Source organism: Canis lupus, chromosome 16 (genome assembly GCF_011100685.1).
Source record: "Canis lupus familiaris isolate Mischka breed German Shepherd chromosome 16, alternate assembly UU_Cfam_GSD_1.0, whole genome shotgun sequence".
Classification (NCBI taxonomy): Eukaryota; Metazoa; Chordata; class Mammalia; order Carnivora; family Canidae; genus Canis; species Canis lupus.
Window position 1 is genome coordinate 42,706,857 of NC_049237.1, and position 20,899 is coordinate 42,727,755.

The window sequence follows — 20,899 nt, forward strand, 5'->3', positions numbered from 1 at the left end:
GACTGGGAACTGGAGGATTCACTTCCAAGATGACTCTTTCATATGCTGTCACATGAGGCTTTCTCTTGCTTCATAGTGGCCAGGTTCTGAGAATAGTTTTCCTAGAGCAGAAGATGGATGCTGCCCACTTCCTATGGACTGGGTCATTATCAACTGTACACTATTTTATTAATCAAGCAGTAAATAGCTTGGATTCAAGAAGAATGAAGTAGGATGCTACCATGAAGTGAGAGAATTCTCAAACAGAAATAGCAGTTTAGAGGGTAAGAAGATGTATAATTTTTGCATAGTGTGGTTCAATTATGGAGCTCATTACTCAGGATAAAATATAAATTTGTATAATAAGGATATGATAACAGATACATATAAGCATATCATATGCATATGATAGTGGGATGAAGGTGGGACCTCCTAATGAAGGTGGGATGTGATTGTATGTCTCTATGCTTTTAAAAAAGATGTGCTATTTCCCAAAGTTAGGAGTCTCTCATGGCTTGTCTTCCTCTCTAATTTTTCCCCGCTCAGTTTCCCTCCTTTCCCTTAGAATCCCTTTCACTATTTAGTATATTCCACATATGAGTGAAACCATATGATGATTGTCCTTCTTTGATTGACTTATTTCATTCAACATAATACCATCCAGTTCCATCTATGTTGAAGCAAGTAGTGGGTATTCAATGAACACTGGATGTTATACTATATCTTGGCAAATCAAATTTAAATAAAAATTAAAAAATTAAAAAGATGCGCTATAAGAGACAATTCTGTGTATTACTTTAGATCCCTTAGACATTTCTAAGACCAGACAAATATAGAATTTGAGTGACCATGGCTCCAAAGGTATTTTTTTATTTTTTACTAAGACTAATCATAGTTTTGAGTCTGGGAGACAGTTTATTATATTATATATTGTGTATTTATTGTCATCATGGTTTTTACTCATAAACCTTTTCTCTAAGTACTCAGGCTTTGAAATTCATAATCAGGTCCACAATTGTCAAATTTGTTTAATATAATGAATTGCTTATACTACACATTTGCATGTTGGATATACAGTTTAGTTTCTAAATTAGAACATTCTGGGAAATCTCAAAAAAGGGCACTAAATTTTAAAGTTTTCTAGCCTTCTGAAATCTTTTATGAGCTTTATTTCAGCAAAAAAGCACCATTTAAGCCTTGGACCAAGCACATTTGTATTCTTTGAAAATGTTCCCAAAGTCTATATCAATATATTATGTGTACATTTGAAATGAGGTTCCACACTTCATAAACCTATGTTCTGTATTAAACTTCATCTGGGGAAGTCTGTATCAGTTTTCTAGGGTGTAAAGTGATGGAAAAAATGAATCTTGTTTGAATTGATGTTAGCTTGCTTATGAAATGGCCTCTTGGGGCCTGAAGGAGAGTGGCTGGAAATTTGTGTCTGCAAAGTAGGCTGGAATCTGTTAAAAATTACCTCCAGATAAGAGGAATGAGCTGGGTAATGAAATGATTTCAATAGTATGAAACATTTGTTTTTAATGTAGAAGTCATTGGACATAAGGGTTGTCTGCCTATAGTTTTTTTTTTTTTTTTTTTTAACTCCCTGACAAGGGATTTCCTGCTCTTAAAATATCCTTTCTAAATTTCTATTGAATTGTTTGCCAATGCAATCCAGAAATCTTGTTAGTCTAAGGTGGGAAAATCAGTATTAACTTTACTTGTGCTAACATTTCCACTATTGACCTAGGATTAAAAAGCCAATAGGTTCAATCCTGAAGACATACTTGAAAATGAGTGACACCTGTATCATGAGGAAGAGCTATTTTTTGTAAATGCTAGGAACCAAAATCCAGCTAAAGCTTGAATACTTGATTTGATTATCATTGTGAACATCATGGGTTTTCTTTTATACCCTAAATTTAAAACATGCAATATTATTATTCCACAAAAAATACAGGTAAAACTGTCAATGTACTGTAAATATACTTTTCTTTCCAATGTGTGTATTAAAGAAATCACTGATCTCTGAAAGAAATAGATTGATTTTAAGACCCATAACTTTAAAAAAAGACCCATAACTTTACCTTCCATGCTATTCCTTTTTAATTTTTTTAAATTGAAGTTCGATTTGCCAACATATAATATCCAGTGCTCATCCCATCAAATGCCCTCCTCAGTGCCCGTCACCCAGTTACCCCATTTCCCCGCCCACTTCTCCTTCTACTACCCTTTGTTTATTTCCCAGAGTTAGGAGTCTCTCCTGTTTTGTCTTCCTCTCTAATTTTTCCCCACTCATTTTCCCTCTTTTCCCTTATAATCTCTTTCGCTGTTTCTTATATTCCTTTATGCTATTTCCTGATGCTTCTTTGTAATATGGGCTTTATTGTGTTTAGAATCTTATTAAATTAAATAGAAAAAATATGCCTTTATCACCACATGATTATTTAAAAAATATTTTGGAGGCTAAGTGGCAGCTTCATTTGCGATTTTTTTTTAATTTTAAAAGATTTTATTTATTCATGAGAGACACAGAGAAAGAGAGGCAGAGACATACGCAGAGGGAGAAGCAGGCTCTATGCAGGGAGCCCAATGTGGGACTCACTCCCGGGACTGCAGGATCACACCCTGAACCAAAAGCAGACACTTAATTGCTGAGCCACCCAGGCATCCCTCATTTGCAATTAATTTTCATTTTTCTTTCCTCTATATAGTAAACTCAGAAGTTGACCAGTGAAAATGGTTTTTTTCTTGAATACTGTTTACATATAATATTTCCTAACATTCAGGGTGATTTTATGTTGAGAGCTAGCAAAGGAAAAATAAGCAAACTCTAATACTAGTGTTTAGAAATTGCTTTGTTCATCATTTCTTTTCCTTTTCAGAAGAATTCCAGTGGCATCACCTGGTATTGTAGATACACTTCTTTTATCTATAGGCTTGCCCAGGAATAAAATCTTTTATTTCTACTGAGTTGGAGTGCTATAATCACTAACTCAATTTCAAGCTCACACTAAAGGATCTTGCCAGAATTGACAATTGTCAGCCAAGATCTTACCAATAACATGATCTTTCTAAATCAGTACAGGTACTTCTGATATAATTTTGTTTTTAGAGAGAAAGATAGGGACGAGGAGGAAAGAAAGGCAGGGAGCAGGAGTAGGGGAGGTAGAAGGAGAGAGAGGGAGGGGAGGGGGAGAGGACAAGGGAGAAGAGAAGACTAGAAAACTAGAAAGAAGGTAGAAAGGAACAAAAGACTGTGTCTGAGTTTAAAAGGATATAAGAACAATAGCATTTTGATATAATAAAAGGACTAAGAGTAAAAGAAATCATGGAAAACCCAAAGATACATAGAACAATTGTTCTTTAAATTTTAAGTTTTCTACATTTGACCTTAAAAATATTTTCTTTGCCTGTGTAGGTCTGTGGGACAGGGTAGATCTTTAGGCTGTTTCTTGTCAACTTTCTTGGCACCATGAGTGCTCAAAGCAAAATACTAATTAGAGCACTGTACCTGTCAGTCAGCTTGTACTGCAACTTGGTGTTTATTTCAGCTTCGGGTCTCTGATTTTCAGCTTCAGGTCTCTGATTTTCAAAAGAGAATTCCTTTTTGAAGGTTCATATGCTTTTAAATTAGATGGAGCATTTGAGTGACACTGCAGGTCTCATGACCTTTTCTTCTTTAAACTTCCACTATTCAATAAAATGACACTGGTGCTGAAAATCTGTAGGTACATCCACATCTGATTAGTTGTGCCTTTTATTTTGAGGTCCTCACAAACTCTTTTGCTCAACTCTATCTTCAATTAGTTGTGGTCTCTGTCCTCCATGGCTAGGGTGTTTGCCAGGGTCAAAGATAGAAGCCTGAAAGATGTTTTATCCATAAGGACCTAACATGGCAGTTTCTGGCTAAACTTCCATAAAGCTACCATTCATAATACTTCTTCACTTCTCTCTCTCTCTTTCTCTCTCTCTCTTTTCTAGCACAGACCTGTAATTTGACAAACACATTCATATTTTCTCAAGTGAACTCACTGATTTGCGTCCTATTCCTTCTCCTGTAATTTAAAAAAAAAAAACTCTTTATTATAAATTGATTTTTTTCTTCTTAAGAAAGAGCCTCATTTGGTTTAAGGCACTCAGACTTCTGAAATTATTTGCATTTATCTCTTCTTTATGCTTTACCTTTCAAAATCACAAGGATATTTTTCATAATCATAAATGTTTGGACATTATACCATCATATATCCCTTTTAAAATCCTAGTGTTTAGCTTGATTACTCTTTGGGTGTCTGACATGCCAAGCATGTAATAGTTTTTGTAAATACCGTTTTAAGAGTGGCTTTTACTACCTGTCATCTCAGTGTGTGGTTATTTTGTTTAGCTGACTCACTTGAAAGTGTATAAAAGGAAATCAACAACTTCCAAAGAGGAACAATAAAAGATGTTACAGAAGAAATAATAACACATTTTGAGCAGGAAAAAATTTGTCTGATTGTATCTGAGCTTAAAAATATATGTAAATGCCTTTTATAAAAAATTAAACAACCAATCAGTTGTGAGAAAATAAATATCTTCCACATAGATCCACTTTTTCCTTAAAGTTTATTTTTCGCAAGATAATCTTTTTTCAAAAATATTTTCATGGATTAAAGAGCTCAGTTGCAGGCTTCCAGATGAGGAGAGAATTTAGAAAAAAGTCTCAACATGTAAACAAAGTTGGAAACAAAGCAAAGGCCCAATGAAAGGAAAATGGTTAAAGAAATAGTGGTCTAACCAAAAAATAGAGGTAAGGTAGCCATTAGAAATCCTATTTTTAAAAAATGAAATGTCAATGGAAAATGCAAATAAGAAGATCACAACATTTTAAAGAAGTGCAGATATATGCACACATATATATATTCACACACATACATACACATGTACACACGTTTACCTACAGACAATAGCAGAGCAGGTACTGAAATGTTAACAGTGATGATATCTGCATAGTGACATTACCAGTGGTTTTTCTGTTGTGCTACTCTCCTCATTTTTCAAGTAGAGCTGTTTGTTTTCTTTGAATAGTCAGAAAAATAATTATTTGAAATAGGAAAAATAGCAAGAGAATAAATTTAACATATTCTCTTGGTATTTCTGTTAGTCTGAAAACTAAGCCAAGACAAAGTACAACAAACCCAAACTGCTCAATCACTATTTCAAGGATGGGGACAAAGTATGGCTTGATTGAATTACCTTGGATTTTGTCAATACCAAAACCTCATGTCACAGCCCAATTCTTCCATTTTTCATTATATAGTCTTGCCTGAGGCGTACTTAACATTTCTGAATTTTGGTTCCTTTGAATATTAATGAGCCTGAAATGGCAATTCCTGTTTTTAAATTATATTGCTCTTATTTTGGGGGTAGTAATTCTTTATATTTCATTTTGGAAATTGACCATATTATAACTGTCTCCTCCAAAAGGCGGAGTCTACCTACTTTGTCCCTTCCTAATATTTATTGGGTAATGACTTAAGGCCATGCTTGTTTAGTAAAGTTATGTGCTCAATTATTGCTTTTCTCTGATGCTATTTTATTGTATATTTTTCTGTCACTTTAGTAGTACAGAACAAATTATTTTTATATATGCAGTATAACTTTGAAGGTATTACTAAAACATATTTGCTAATTTCACATTCTGAGTCAGAGCATATTTTCCATATTATAGTTTCATATATATACTTGTTTTACTAACTTATGCCTTGTGGAATTAATGCTGTTGTACTTCTATTAGTGGTATTTTAATCTTAAACAATTGTTTTGATTATGAAATCGAAGGCTTAATCTTAACTAGATTTGAAATATTTAGCTAACAGGAAAGATGCAGGAGACAAGAAGAGTAAAAAATCTAAGAGTTCTTCAATCTCTTATTTTACACCATCTTGGTGGTTATATATTGAACCTCATTTAAAGTGAGCATGTGAATATTTCTACCTTTATCTACAGGAAATATTTTACACGTATCACAGATTTTTACTCTGACTTTAAAGTGTCTGTGTATTCATTATCTAAAAGTATTTGCCAATATTTGAATTAAATCTGTTGTATAATAAAAAAAAATGTAGTGCCATTAATTACTATTAAAATTTTTTGAGGCATTATTTTCTCATTAATCAATACATTAATTGATTTCAAAACTATCTCTAAACTCTCTACTCTGTTATGGACATTATAGTAGTTCTTTATATTTTTATTAAATCAAAGCAGAAAAATCTAGTCATTTCATCAATCTTTTAGAAGCTAATAAACACTCCCATCCCCTTACTGCTTATATTTGGTAATAGTTGACAATAAGAGAATAAATTTAATATATTCTCTTGGTATTAGTAAGATATAATATGTTGCTAAACTATGATCTGATGTTATGATATCAGCAGCCCTAGATACAGTAAAAAAACAAACAAACAAACAAAAAACAGGCTTTGTTACAATTCTGTTTTGGGGCATTTCCAACTTGTAGCAATGTATTATTTATTCTTAGACACTCCTCTACTTTCACATTTTCTTACTGAAAGGGTTTTATGTGTCATGTGAGTGAACTTATTCTTCACAGATGTTTTAACCAATGGTTGGTATTCTGGAATCTGTTGTCTGTCACTGCCACAGAAGAAATCTCTTGTGCAAACTTAGATTCCTGTAACAGACAGCACTTGGACTTTTGGGAGTCAAGCATGACCTTATAAATAACAGTCAGATGATGAATAGGTGAGTGAAATATAACTGTTAGAAGAAAGGTAGAAAGAAAGAGAGAGGAAGGAAGGAAGATGGATAGATGGATGAGGGTATTTTTTGGTTTGGGAGAAAAAAGCATTTGGCTTTTAGGCATTGATCATTAATAATGTAGGTGATTTAATAATAGATTTTGATCTCAGAATTTACTTGGTAAGTATAGGGCATCTTAAACCACACTTAGAAGTGTGGATCAGGTCATGGAAACTAATTTATTCAATTCTCACTTTCTAGCTTATTTTCAAATATTGACTTCCTTTGAATGCAGATGAGAAATCAATGCAAAAGTAATGGTGATATTAATGTATTTTTTTTTGTTTCCTTAATGAGCATCTCTATTCAAAGTGGCTATTTCCTGGAATGCAGTTAACCACAATTTAAATATAGCAAAATTTAAATTAGGTCCATAAATAGAAATATACCTTTTTATAAAGCTTACAGGAATAGAATTATCTTGTTGGAATGTACTATTTCACATAGCATATTTCTTAAAAGAAATGAATTAACTTATTGTGGCATGGACATAGTGACACTCTATAACTCTTTGATATAACTAGCAATATTTTCCTATTAAGCTTGCAGACATAATAATTGCAACAACAAAAATGCCATTCTTTACCTTTTTAATATTGTTTAGAGCTTATAAATGTATCCATATAAATTTTAAAATAATTCTCTAACACTTTATAGCATATGTGATATTAGTCTTTATTTTGGTGGTGGGGAAACTGAGATCCAGGAGATTAAGAAACATCCCTAAGGCCACACAACTTGTAGTGACAGAATGAAGACTTGGTTCTGTCTGTTCAGACTTTCCAGCCTCTACTAGTCATATACATTCTTGAATTAATGCTGTCCAAGTTGGGAGGTTTGTCCAGAGAAAGGCAGCCCATTGGAATCACTATCCATGTGAATCACCATCTACATTCCAGTATCTATGGAATGGATAATAATTAAATCTAGTACTTTGCTTGCTAAAGCAACAAGGAAGTCTCGTTTTTTCTTTTGATACTTCTTTCCCTACTTGGAGTGATAGTTGATTTGTCACTATATATATACAGGGAGGTCAACTGTTGCTATTCATTATTGCAGTTTCCAATAATAATAATAATTTATCTGCTAGGATCCTCTGGCAAGGTATAAATTAATGAGAAGGACTTGCCAAAAAAGTTTCCATGGAGACTTATCAATCAGCCTTGATTTAATATATTAATAAGGAAGTAATTCTTTCAAGCCTTTTGATTAATTCCTAATAGATAAGGAAAGGAAGAGTAAAGGGAAGCCCAGAATTCATTAATGTGACTAATATCTGATATATTGTTGGCCATCTATATGTCTGAAAGTTAATTTGAGAGCTTCTTCTATTTAGAAAATGATTTTAATGTGTGGTTCATTTAAACAAAATGAATTTGAAATATGTTTTGATTTTCACAGAAGTATTGAGTAACAAATCATTTGGGCAAAACGAATATATGTACGTAAACATAGGTAAGAATAGATTAATTGCATAGAAACAATAATCTGACATTTTAAAGCATGACATAAATACAAATTATTCTTTTTACTATTGTATTCAAGGTTAGAAATTCTTGTGCCTAGGTTTTATTTCATTCTAGTTCTAGAGGAAATTTATTTGTGCCTCAAGCCCTCTGCTTAGTCTGAAATGAACCAGGCGATTGGTTACTTCTAAATGAAACATGGATGAATCTTACACATTTTTCTTTCTAAACAAGATAGCATGTAAGAAATTTTTCACTTATGTAGTGATAACATTGTATCTTTTTACTTTATCTTCAAATTTAGAGGATGGTGGAAAAAAATCCAAACTTGTTCATTTGCACATGTTGCCTACCAAGAAGAGGCCATTTTCATGAATAAAGCAAAATTTAAACGTGATAGAGGCTTCCACTTTTAGCTATGATGGAGTAGCATGTAATGTATTAGTGATCTTTCTGAGAACAACTAGAAAAGTTGAATAAACCATAAAGGATCATCTCTCTGAACATACCAGGGTGCTGTTGAGAGAGCCAGACATTGAGGAACAAAGATCCAGACAAAAGAGGGCTCTTTGAGCATAAATTCAACATTCCATATGCTGCTTTTTCTCTTTGAGTCATTTGCTAATGGGGATGGGGAGATAGGGGGATGAAAGTCATGAAGAGGATGGCTGCTGAGAGGTAGAAAAGTTAGTAAGGCTTTGGGCAATTTCATGGATATGAATTGAAATGCAGAAATGAAAACTGAAATTTGAGGTTGCTGAGGTAGCCAGAAGTAGAGATGCCAAGAGCCCTGAGAGAAAGATTCATAAAGAACTAAGTTTGACACTTGTTTTCTCCATTGAGGCATTTGTTGAGTTTTTAACATGCATAGAACAAGGGGAAAAAAAGCCAATAATAAGGAAACTTAAAGTGGAGCAGAGTTTTTGTAATCTTACGGTATTGAAGAAACTAAAATTGGAATTCAGAAACTTCCAAGGAGAACACTAGGAAACACCCAGACTCTTATTTGGGACCTCTAGTGGGGTTCTATGAAAAGACTGGAATCCTATCTCAAGCAATATGATCTGCCTATGATAAAATTGGTGTAATATGTTCCATGCTAGCTCTCTGCAAAGGTGAATCCTCTTACGGTGAATCCTCTCTGGTGGAAAATTTCCAAAGCTTTTATTATTTTCTCACATAAAATATCTACAGTGAATAAAAAAATTAGCACAGTTCAATGAACAAGACGGGATTAAAAAATAGACATTAGAAATATATTCAAAGGTGATCAAAATATTGATATTATTAGACATGAACTTGAATAACTATGATTAACATGTTCCAGGAAATAAGTAATAAGATGGAGAGTTTTTCATGAAAACTTGAATTATTAAAAAGGATCAAGTGGAAATTCTATAACTGAAAAACACAATAAATAAAATTGAGAATACTAGAGATGGATTTAACAGATTGAATACAACTGAAGAGATAAATAGTGACTTGGAAGATAGATTTGTAAAAAAAAAGAAAATCCAGATTGAAGCATGGAGAGCAAGAAAGCATGGAAAGTAGAGATGATTCTAAGGAATATATGAGACATGGTAAGTCTAAAATATAAGTAATTGAAGTGTCAGAAGGGGAGGAAGAGAGTATGGGGCAGAATGAGTGTTTGAAGAGATCATGTCTAGTAATTTTTAGAACTGATAAATTGAAAAATTAGTCACAGATGCAAGAAACTTCTGAGCCTCAAGCAATATAAATATGAGCCGCAGCCTTAACATGTTAGTGAACTACTGAAAAGCAAGACAATTTTAATGAGCAGAGAATAAGAGTAATATCATCAAAAGAACAAGATTGACAGTTAATTTTTTAATAGAAATGAAAATGTATATTATTTTAAAGAGATGAAAGAGAACAGCTGTCAACCTAAAATTCTGTATCTAGTAAAAATATTCTTTAAAAGTGAGAAAATAAAATAAATACATTTCCTGAGAAGCAAAAATGAAGAGATGTTGTTGCTAACATATTGACATTAAAAGTAGTTCTTAAAGCAAGAGTTTTCCCCAACAGAACAATAAACATGAAGGAAGAAATTAAGAGCGACAAAATTGTAAATCTGTGTATAAATATAAGAATATTGACTATATTAAATGATATATGACACCTTGTGAAAACATTGTAATACATCCCAATATTGTAGGTTATCTGTAGTATGAAACTGAGTGACAAAGTTATACAACAGGGAATGCATTGACTAGGAAAGAATTTTAAGTACTTAGACTTGTCTGAAAAGTGGTAGAAGCACTAATTTGCAGTTGATTCTAACAAGTCAAGGATGTCTATTATCTCTAGGGTAACCAATAAAAGAAGAGTAGAAGACTTTATAATTCCCAAACTAACATATCTGAAAATGAGATAAAAAAGAATAAAACCTGATTAAGGAAACCAAAGGAGCTAATAGGGGGTGGTACAAAAGGAAGGAGAAGAAGGCCCAAGTCCACATACAGCCATGATTACCTGAATATTAATAGTTAAATATACAAATGAAAGAATTTACAAGAGGCAGATATAAAATATAAAGATCATATTTAGGGATGAAGAGCAGATATCCTTTGATGGTGAGTAACAGATAAGCTGGATAAGCCATGCCTTATAAAAATTGGATGTGTCTTTTCCTCAAGTATCAAGTATCTTGAAAGAAAGGTTGCTAGCACTGTTTCAGAAGATTGAGGATGCTAATGCTATTATACTGATGATTTTTGTAAAGATTTTATTTATTTATTCATGAGAGAGACAGAGAGAGAGGCAGAGACATAGGCAGAGGGAGAAGCAGGCTCTTCTCAGGGAGCCCGATGTGGGACACGATCCCGGATCCTGGCTGGGATCAGACCCTGAACCAAAGGCAGATGCTCAACGCTCAACCACTGAGCCACCCAGGTGTCCCTATACTGATGATTTTTTTTTAGCTTTTCCCTTGTGACAAGATGGCAGTTGCTGCTGCAGCCAAATATCTGATTGCAGGCAGCAAGAGGGAGGGTGGTCTTCATGTCAAGGAGAGTGACATACTAAGTTGAGGGGACGTGATGGAAGTTGTCTGCCTACATGCAATAAGGGGCACAGTTTCTGTATAAATGTAAACAATAGTAAATCTGACTAAAAGTCTCTTGGTTTTCATTATCACCATAAGCCAGGAATTAAAAAATAAATTGGTAATAAAATACTCTCAGTGGGATGGACCTCCTTCATTTTCCCTACTCTGCATCCTCACCCTCATGCTATTTATCAGAAAAGTTAAAATCTTTCAAAGAAATTTCCAGATGTTTACATAGATCTCATTGGTAACAACTCTATCACACAGCCAATAAAGGGAGTCTGAGCAGATGCATTTTCAGCTTTCCAATCTTGACAAGTGAGAAAGAAGAACCAAATAGATTTAACTGGATGTTGCATTAACTTTACCTACAGTATTTGCCATGGACAGGAGGGGCAGGAATGCGGGATTTGCTGCCAGGGATACCAAAGTGCTTGGAGTCTTGTCTAGTTATATCTAAAACTAGAATAAATACTTTTTTGAGGATTTGATGAGATGACACAAGTGTAAAAGTTAAAGAATTGGTCAACATTTCAGACTTCTGAGTTCTCCATTAGAGAAGGTAATCTGAGAGGTTAAGAGCTATCATAGGGCAAACTTATGAGACAAAACAATATGCTTGCATTCATGTTCAATATTAAGTAGTGTATATGGATATTTTGGGAAAAATAAAAGAAAATGAAGCAAGACAATTCTTTTATTAACCAAAAAAGGGTTGAAATGATCTCACAATTGGGCACCTGGGTGGCTGAGTCAGTTAAGTGTCTGCCTTTGGCTCAGGTCATGTTCCTGGGTTCTGGGATTGAGCCCCATGTCGGGCTCCCTACACAGTAGGGGGTTTGCTGCTCCCTCTCTGTCTGCCCCTCCTCCCCCACTTGTGTTCTCATTCACTCTACTCTTTCCCTCAAATAAATAAATAAATAAATAAATAGTCTTAAGAAAAAGGTCCTTTCAAATGTAGAGTTTGTTTCTCTTAGTCTTAGTTTTTTGTTATTGTTCTTGGTACCAAATAGAGTCTTGTCCCCTCTTCTTTACCTCCTCTTCTATGTTGTGTGTACCTTTTCTCTGTGATTTCTTTTCTGGGAACCTATCTTCTATTCCATCCATTCATTCTTTCTTCTCAGCTGTGTTTCTCTCTGGAGGTAATAAGCATCACAGATCAGCCCACACCTTATGCCAAGGATTGGTATGGAACGGAGTTACAAAATGAGTCTCTTTAACAAATGGATGCTCTTTATTTGGCCATTGTGGACTGTATGAAGCAACCATCTGCCTCTGTCATCCCTGCTTCTGTTATGTGAAGCTTATTAAGACTGCAAAGTTATGTTTCTATAGGGATGTAGAATCTAGAATATGTAGCTAGCCACAGAGACCACAGAGCACATGACAAAGTGCTTGAGAGGTAAAGTCCTTTGTATTTGAAAGTTTTCTTACACAGACTTACAACTCAGGAGCTGTGATTAAACAAATAAAAAACAATGCCAGACCTATCCCCTCCCCAACCTGCCACTGCCCCACCAAGAGGAGAATGTTCATATATCAAGGTCAGTCAGAACTTACTTGAAATTATTCAATAGATTGAATAGAAATAATGGGATATTCCCTTCATTAAATTAGCCTGGTTCTTTTCCATACAGAGAAACATTACTTATGATCAGAAACAGTATTATTTTAATGTCAAAAATAAATATGGATGGACATGGGATGTACATCCCGAGTTTGCACACAAATAAATCTGAACTTTGGCAATGGCATGACATTGACTCACTGGCTCTTGGATGGTCTCATTCGGGGCTCTGATGTGATACTTCTTAGAGGAAAATCTGAATGAAATGGGATATGGTGTGTAATATATGGTCCCCTCCAGCAGCAAACATGTTGGATAACATTACCCTTTTCTATTTCATGCTGAATGTGGTCAAGGAGACATCCTACTCGCATAGATGTGGACCCATCAAGCTGTTAGAGGAGACTGTATTTGAGATCCAGAAACCTCATGATATATTCCAAGGGGCATTCTTTTGGGTCTAGTGGGATTGGAGAATCCCTGCTTTCCCATGTATGAAATAATCACATCTGTTTGTGGCTGATGCTCACTTTTAGTGATGTCCAGACCAGCTTCAATGTGACTGCTGTCAGAGTGCATGCATATTCTAGAATTTAGAAGGTCTGTTGATTATTTTAAATGATTGATATGAAAAGACTTGACTGTATAAGATATTCATTTGTACTATCATATTTGCCTTCTTTGGGATTAATACATATCTCTTGTTACTCTTTTGTCCCCATATTAGCTTAGTAGTAATACCTTTTCCTAATTTATTGGCTATCTCCATTTATCCAAATCTTTTACTTCTTGATTTTCTATGTTTTAAACCTCACAAGATACTCATCATCATTGTTTTTTACAGTCAATATTTATATTCATCAACATATTCATTCTTTCCATTCTTATACCTTTCTTCCTGAATTTCAGTATTTTTCTTTGGGATAATTTTTCTTCAGCTTGAACAGCTCACTCACTCTTGTGTGTGTGTGTGTGTATGTGTATGTAGGTATTGTATATGTGTGTATGTGTAATCTGAAAACATCTTTATTTCATTTTCATATATAAGGAATGTTTTTATTTTTATTGGCTCCTGAATAATAATTTGGTAGTTATTTTTTTTTTACAAAGCATTTCAAAGATTCTATTCCTTTCTGATTCCCATTAGCTTCTATTAAGAGGCTATAGTCTATAAAGTTTCTCTTCATTGAGAGTAATGCATCTTTTTTCTTTTGCTGTTTAAAATTCCTCCCTCCCTTCTGTTCATCCATTTTAGTGTGATCTAAATGTGTTTCTGTTGAATTTATCCTACTCATACTTCCTGAGTTGATTTTTTTTTTCAGTTTTGGAAAATTCTTGGCCATTGTCTCTTTAAATATTGCTTTTTCCTCATTCTCTCCCTGCTCCCCACACAACGACAGCCCTGACATTTTTTCATGGTGTCTTATTTGTCTCTTATTCTTGGTCCTGTTTGTCATTCCTTTTTTTTCCCATTGTATTTTAGTTTTAGTTTCTAATGACCAGTGTTCCAGTTTACTAATTCTGTTTTATTCTGTATCAATTCCACAAATGTGTTTATTCAAGTTTTCCCATTAGTTATAGTATTTTTCAATTCTAGAACATCTACTGTGTACTTTATTAGTGACTCCAGCAATCGGAAAAGATTCTCCTATCATCTTTTCCCCTATTTTCTGCACATAGCACTCACTTATTTTAGATTTCTCATCTTCTTTAAAGTCCAATATCCCATTTGTCTGCACTCTGTTTCTATCGTCTGTTTTTATTTTATTGGACTTTAGTGAAATATGCTGTTCTTTGTTAGTTTTTTTTTTTTTTAAGTTAAATGCCCCTTAGTACCCATAAAATAACTGTCACGGCTCCATATAATGCTATATTCCTCCAGAGCTAATTACTCTTTCCTCTGCTAAGTGAAGTGAGCTAAGATAGTGGCAAGAAAAAACGTTGGTTCAAGATAGTCTCTAGTCATAGGGTCCGCAAGAGTTGAGGGTGGTTGTGTGATGACTGGGGGTCCAGGAGCAAAAGAATGTGAGGAACCAAATTTGATCGCCAGAATTTGGGCTGAGGCCACATGGTATTCTGTGATGCTGCCGCCTGGGCTGGGTAGCACAGAGGAATGAACTCGTTTGAAAGGTGATGTGAGCAAGAGTTCACTTCTATATGTGTGAATTTAAGGTGTCTCTGTGCCATCCGAGCAGAGGCAATGCTAGTTGTTTTCTATATGAGCCCGTATCAACTTGCAACGAGTTGTGTTTTGCTCCCCAAAGTTGCTTAGCTCTTTCAGTCTTGCTTCTGAGAAAGGGTAAATAGCGCAACAATTAAAAGTTACTGTATTTTAGCAAGCAGGTTTTTCTTCAATTAGTGCAATCTGGCTCCATGCCCTCATTTTAATGTTTATAGAGAAATCTGTTAACTACTACCATCTGTGTCCTCACAGGAAGGCACATAACTGTTGTTTGATTTAAAATAGTGTGGGTCTTACACTCTACATCTATTATCTTAGTTTGCAGTTCTTAAATTTGCCTTACCTGATGCTGAAAGCAATGTCTGTGTGCGATAAGCTTGGTCCAGCTATCCATGGGTACAGCGTAATCGCTCTTGGGTTATAGGGTTTCTTTGATGGACCAGCTTGTGTTCCAGTCATGCCCATACAACCTGTAAGTAACCTGAAGGCTTTTTCTTTGACATTTGTCTCTGCAGGAACAAACATGAAAACGCACCATGCATTTCAGCACATTTAACACAGTTGATGTATAAATAACAATCTACTTCATGCTGACTCCCGTTGATAGACTACTGCTTATAGTTTTAGAAACTTTAATGAAGAAAATAGTTCTCAATTCATTAAAATCAGTATACTTGATATTGAATATGTTTCAAATACTAAATTTCTTAGAGTTCAGCCTACTTCTGAACTAAGGATAGCATTCTGATTGAGGCTATTTATTCCTTGTGAAATGTACAATTGTCCCCCCCACCCCCCCAAAAAAAGCTACTATTTCTTTCTTTCTTTTCTTTCTTTCTTTCTTCTTCTTCTTTTTATTTTATTTTTTTTGTACTTTCCATTTTCTTAGTGGTTCTTTTTGCCATTGTTATTCTTTTAGGAAAGGGCATGAAAGAAGAAATCCTGGTTACTTCTCCTTTCCAAGCTAATTTTTTTTCCTGTCTTTAAACCCTAAATTTCTCAGAATTTTTTAAAAGCTTAAATATCAGCCCCACAAAACCTCCTTCTTGAAGGCACAATGTATTAGAAACCTAAACCTCCTATTACTTACTACTGTATCCCCAGCCCTCATGGCAGTGCTGATCAGATCGTAGACACTCAATTTCTGAACCAGTGAGTAAATGCGCGAGTGTATCTACTGGTTTTTGATTGCTTGTTAATGAGGGAAAACTTCATACTCAAGTAGACCTCCCAGATCCGGGCCAACGAGTTCCACCAGCTTAAACTCAGTCTATTTTTAATCCAATTACTTGCAAAAGACAGGAGATGAATCTGTCTTCAAGTTTAGAGTGAAGAGTTCCTGTAGCATAAAGACAGTGACAGAGATTACAGGCTAGTTCAGGATAGCATTAATTCTGTTTGTTTTTTACTGCACATATAATCTAGGAAAAGAAACATGCTTGAGCCACCATCTGCATGGAAAATATGTTTTTCAGTTGTACTCTTGGCAGGTTACAGGCTTTCCTGGGGTTGACCAGAATCTCTGGGGTAGGGAATCATTTTCTGGGCGGCTAGGGCGAACCCTTCTCTGTCAATTTTGCTTCATATGTATTAAATTCTCAGTGAACTGTCAGCTAAGAAGTATTGCTTGGGATCAAAGGTGTGTGATAAAAAAAAAATTCTCTAAAATGTAGCCCAGTGCCCTTGACTGGGTTAATGGTCCAGACTCTATTCTTTGTCAGAGAAGGCATTCACAGGGATTAGTGAAAACTGCAGTAGCAAATCTGACAAGGAATGAAGGCCACAGTCAAAGTGTACAGGGAAATACTCAAAAGAGAAACTATGTTACTGTTGAGTTGAGAAACCTGTGCTCTGGGAAAAGCCAAGAAAAAAAAAAAAAGTACTTTGAAAACCAAGGTCTTTTGATTTAAGCTTCTTGGTGTGGTTTGTAAACGATGCCTCCTTGATCACAGTATTAAAGGAAATAATAGTTAAAAATAAGAGTGTTTCAATATGATCAAGATCACACTTGACATGTCTGATTGACACACAGAATTAGCAAGTTATTTATTTAATACTGCCTACTACATACAACTGTAAATGATGGGTTCTGTTCCATATTAACCAGAGTTGAATATAGAGAAAATGACATTTAATCTTTTGTTTCTTCTTTAGCTAAGCAAGCAGTACAGGGAAAATCTAATATTTAGTGCCAAAAATATTTATAATACTATATTTACTGAAGGCTTAATATGTGCCAGGGACTATTCTCAGGTCATTACCCTCAGGGACTGATCTTCAGAGTAACTGGTGAGGTAAGTACTCTTATTTTAACCACTTCACAGATAAGCAAACTGAGGCAGAGCCAATAACTTGTCTAAAGATTTACAGCTATGCAAGTCAGAGTAGGGATTCCAATCCGATCTTGATGGTAGAGCTGAAACCCTCAAAAAGCAAGTTATTCATCTTTGGCATCCTTTTACCTCTTCTTGTGTGTGTGTGTGTGTGTGTGTGGGGATGTTAGCTTAAAACAATTATTGTGAGTCATTGATAAACACAAATAATTTTGAAAAGCTTCAAGCCATCAATCGAAAGACATGCTGCTATCTTTGCTAGAAAAATGGCCCCATAGCTGACATATCAGCAAATGCGGATAGAGAGACTTACAACATTTGGATTTCTGCTTGTTTCTGGAACATGCACCTGTCAGATCTAAAGTCTATTATTAACTAGGGTCTATAAAAGATTCATTAATTTTGCCAGTGTTGATACTTCAGGGCTCAGCCTAAAGGATTATTTATTCAACTGCAGGCTGTTTATTATGGGGTCATTAATTGCCAATATTTATATATTATTCTGTTTGTTTGTTCCTGAAGCTAATTATAATTGTTAGCTATTTTAAATTATTTTCTACGGAATACAAATTTATGTTTTAAAGAAATAGGTCCTTAAAAAAATGTATCATTATATAACACTATAGCCTACAAGCCTGTTAAAACTTTTCTTGCAAGATAAATCTGTAACCTTAACTCTCCTACAGCTTTTCTTCCCATTCAGCAATCACAAAGACTTTGCAGTCACCCTTTGTGTGGGGTTGAAAATTGGAAAAATCTGGGCCATGAATGATTGAGGAGCTTTTATTGTTTTGCTTTGTTTTGGTCGCATCTCCTAGTCTTTTATGATTTCAGGATTTGTCCTGAAATATTTGGTCTTGACCAAATATTACCTCTTCTACATAGTCTAAGGACTACCTGTGCTTGATTATTTACCTCATTTGTGTCAACTTCCTCTCTGCAATAAGATACGTTGTTCTTAGTAGACCAGGATAGCAACAATGAAGACTGTGACAAAGATAAAAACCTTGATGGGCAGTGTTGAGTTAACTGAGAAGGACTGGTACAATGCTGCTCAACGTTTTACTGATGTATGATGATGCTGGGAGAAAGAATTCTGGAAATCATGTGACTTCAGTAGTGGAAGGTTCTATTGTTCCAGTAATATATTGTAACACAATTCAAATATAAGTTTTCCACAGATAATAAATATTTATTACTACTCACTAATTAGATATTTCATTGCTATGAAATAAATTAACATCAAATTAGCATATCTTCTGCATTTCCTTTGTCTTTACATTTGAACATTTTTGGATTGGAATATGTCTTGAAACTAAGGTGGATTTTTAATCTGGTACTTTATTTGTCCTTGGAAAGGTGTTATTAAATGTACTATGTCATAATTTGTATATCTCCAAATACTAAATTATTTGAAATTTGAAAGAAAACAAGAGGAAGAGGAAGGATGAATTATGTAGATGGAAATCAAAATATCTCTAACATACTGATTGATCTGCACTGGTGACTACATTTAAGAAGATATACTTGGCCCAGGGGCCATGCATGCTTTTCTCATATGGCAGCAAGAACACAAGTCTAGACTCTCCCAAGAACAAGATGATTTGAGAAAACAAAGACAGAACTTAGTTTCTTTTCTAGTTGCCTACTTAGTAGGCATTTCTGCTTCCTTGGAAAGAGATCAGCAATGTTTCACACTTTTCTTAACTGGGAGTGAAGTTTTCACTCTTCTTGGGAAACACTGAGAAGGTGGAAATCATTGTTCCTATCATTAGAATTGAGGAAAAGTAGTAGAATATACACAATATTGTTCATGAATAAGCCAAATTGGGATAAAGAGAAAGGAAAATAATTTTATTACATTTATTATAAAATGTCTTCAAACCTCTTCCTACTTTTACACCTGGAGTCATAGAGAAATGACTTTCTGCCATTTCCTTCAATCTGTAGTAGAAATGTTGAAAAAGTGTTTCTATCACCTTTCTATCATTTCCTTCTGGATGTGTTACTGGTACTGGCTTGACAATTCTTCATCGCATAGACTCATTGTACAGAATGGCACCTCATGTCAGGACAGGTTAGCACCCCTATAATTGTCTGAACCAAAAATACCCTCTTATTTCTTTCTCCCAGAGGTTTCATCTGGCACCCTTGAGAACCACTGAGTCCCATTATTTGCTCCTCTACTTGGGAGATGGACTGATTAACCCAGCGAGATGAGTGACAGCCTGGCATTCATTCACCATGGCTCTCTAATGGGCAGAGCTGAATTGGTAAAATTCATTTTTTTTCATTAAAAAATTAAGAGGGCAGCCCGGGTGGCTCAGTGGTTTGACACCACCTTCGGTCCAGGGTGTGATCCTGGAGACCTGGGATCGAGTCCCACATCAGGCTCCCTGCATGGAGCCTGCTTCTCCCTCTGCCTCTGTCTCTGCCTCTCTCTGTCTCTCTCTCTGTGTCTCTCATGAGTAAATAAAATCTTAAATATAAATAAATAAATAAATAAATAAATAAATAAGATTTTTTAAAAAGCGGTTTTAGATTCACAATAAATATAAGGAAGGCACAGAGATTTTCTATATAGTCCCCTCCTTGACACATGCTTATCTTCCCTAATTATCAACATCACCAAAGTAGTACATTTGTTACTGATGAACCTATGTTGACACATTATAATCACCCGAAGTCTGTAGTTTAAATTACTGGTCATCCTTGATGTTGAATATTCTATGGTTTTGGATAAATGTATAACATGTATCCATCATTATGGTATCATGCAGAGTATTTTCATAGCCCTAAAAAACTCTCTATTCTGCATCTGTTTATCCTTTCCCTCTCCCCAAACTCTGACAACCAATGATTTTTTTTTTTGCTGTGTTCATAGTTTTGCCATTTTAGAATGTCATATAGTTGGAAATGTACAGTATAGCTTTCATTCACCTAGCAAAATAAATTTAAACTTCTTCCATGTTTTTTCATGACTTGATAGCTCATTTCCTTTTAGTGCCAACTAATATTCCATTATTTGGTTGCATAACAGTTTGTTTATACATTTACCTACTAAAGGGCATCTTGGCTGCTTCCAAGTTTTGGAAAATATGAATAAAGCTGCTATGGACATCTATGTGCAGGTTTTTGTGCAGACATAGAATTTCAACACTTTTGGCTAAATTCTAAAGAGTGTGATGGATGAGTTGTATGGTAAGAATATACTTAGTTTTACAAGAAACCACTTAGTTTTACAAGTGGTAAAATCACTGGTGGTAAAATCTACAGTGATTTTACCACTCTGCCTTCTCACCAGCTAAAACTTTTCAGGCAGGATCTCTTTGTCTTTTTTTTCTTTTTTTTTTCTTCTGCTGTGCTTTGTTGCAGTTGGCCAGCAACACCTCTGCCTGGGCTTATGCAGGTCCTATTGTTAGGCTTATGGAGGGAACACAGTTTTCCATTCTACTCTGTTATGAATCAGAGTCCACTCCTAAGAGCAATTGGGCA

General features: G+C 34.8%; 1 long non-coding RNA gene across 4 annotated transcripts in view; it reads left to right on the forward strand.

Moving 5' to 3' along the window:
* The window catches only part of LOC111090178, a 139,221-nt gene that overhangs the window by 71,439 nt on the left and 46,883 nt on the right, over positions 1-20,899 (forward strand). Inside the window, exon 5 of one of the 4 annotated variants that reach the window (XR_005371112.1) lies at positions 19,538-19,665. The exons of the other annotated variants lie outside the window; for them this stretch is intronic. This is a non-coding gene — a long non-coding RNA (uncharacterized LOC111090178). Of the gene's footprint in view, positions 1-19,537; positions 19,666-20,899 lie in introns of those variants that run through there. 4 annotated transcript variants of the gene reach the window in all.